We start from the raw sequence: 2,105 nt of genomic DNA on the forward strand, positions 1-2,105 counted from the left end.
TTAAGGTAATCAGTCAGTAATAAACCCTGTTTACCACTGCATTCAATGTCAAATGTATAATTAATTCTTAAAAATTACCTATGCAGCAACTATCATTGTGATTCGTTTACTGCTTGAACCTGCTAACTTTCCTTTGCTCCCCCGCCTGTTGAAGTCAAGGGGAGTTGGCCTTGATTAAAGAGAGCTGAATAAGCCCTTAAATAAACAATGTTACTGAACCAGAAATATTTATATTCACTAGCAATAGGTACTTTATTATGAATAGTTAACTACACATAATATAGAGCATAAGGTAAAATGTTATCCAGCCAGCTGTAATTACAAAGATGTGACACAGGCAAATCTTATAAGCTGCCAGAAAGATTTCCTGTGCAAACACTGCCTGATATTAACAAGGGACTCAATACAGAGAAGAAAATCCATTCCTGACCCTCCTTATCTTTCTTCTATCACATTACGGTATCTAATACGGGATTCTGGGACACATTACTGTTTTCACTGCTCTCTTTTGGGGTGGTGAAATGCAGTAAATATCCTTCACAGTGGAGTCTCAGCATTTACCGGAGCTGGCTTTGCTGCCAATCATATTTGTTTTGCATTTATTGTTCTCTGCTTGTCACCTTTAGAGGACTGCAAATGGCTAAACAAAACAATGAAAAAACAGCCAGAACATCTGTATGATTTTAATTAAAAGGGAGAAATCAGAAGGATAATAGCCAGCAAAGGAAGCTTAAGTGAAAAATTTACTACCTCTGAAGTAACTCTCGGTATAAGGTAACAAAATATCTGGCACTTGGGGTTCATTGTGAAATGAATCATACATCTGCTGCTGCCTGCTGTTCACTGCACATCACTTCCACACAGGCCTCAGTCAATAAAATCATCACCTTCAACAGATGCAACTGGATCTTGTTTTAGGCTGACTAACATTGCCTTCATATTTCTCCCCTCTAGCTGTCTAGACTCCCAGGAGACTAAAATTCTTGCTTCAACCTCCTCTTGTTCTTCTAAGTCACTGGTGACAGAGAAAGCCAAGATATCTATGTCCTTTGAGACTCAGACATGCTGAGCAATTCTTGCAGCTCCTTGGCTAGGGAATGGATTTCATTTATCATTTACACGATACTTAATCATTCTTGTCTGGCTTTGCAAAATAAATAAGGTACTAAACTAGCTTTAATCATAGTGGTCTGTGAAACTGACAGGTTTTTTTTTTTTAAACAAAAAGGTAGTAATATGGGCACTGCAAAAGTGCATTTAATTATTTCTGGTGTAGTTGCTTAAGAACCACAGACAGGGATTAGGGTCCCATTGTGACACTGCAAACAAATACCAAGGTAGTCCTTGCCCTGGAGAGCTCACAATTTAGGCTTCACACCACACTCAACGAGGGCCTGATCCAGTCCGCACTGAATTCAATGAGTCTTTCCATTGATTTCATAGGTGTTGGAGTAGGCTATCAGAACGGTTGGATAATCCAGTGGTTAGCATGCTAGCCTGGGGACTAAAAGACTTGGGTTCAAGTTGCTGCTCTGCCACAGACTTCCTGTGTAATGTTGAGCAAGTCACTTAGTTTCTCTCTACTCCATCTTTAAAATGGATATATGGTGTATCCCTACCTCACAGGGGTGATAGGAGAATAAATACATTAAAGATTGTGAGGCCTCCCCTCAGATACTGCTCTAGTCGGGGGGCCCTATTCAGAGAGGATAAACCGGTAGTTCCTCCAGAACAGTATGGAGGTATGCTTGCAGGACTGCTGCTTCTACTGCTATCTCCAAGGTGGCAAATGTGTAATCGTTCTGTGGAAAGAATGAGCAGTGGAGCTGTGCAGAGAAAGGTCATTCCATTTCAGGGAGGATTTTGATTCTTTGAAATTTGATTTCATTCCTGTTCGGAACAAGCCCCCAGTTTTCACCATTCTCCACAGCAGGAAATGAAGCCGCAGTTCCAAGGCAGTCCCTGTGGCAGGCTACGCTGGAGCTGTGCACCCTGGAACTCTGGGGCCCTGGAAGCCTTGGCTGCAGAAGAGCAGAGGTCTGGGAGCTCGAGCTCTCACGGTTTCCAGGCTAGCAGCTCCCCATCACCCCTACAGATGGCCTGCT

Source organism: Mauremys reevesii, linkage group 18, assembly GCF_016161935.1.
Source record: "Mauremys reevesii isolate NIE-2019 linkage group 18, ASM1616193v1, whole genome shotgun sequence".
Classification (NCBI taxonomy): domain Eukaryota; kingdom Metazoa; phylum Chordata; order Testudines; family Geoemydidae; genus Mauremys; species Mauremys reevesii.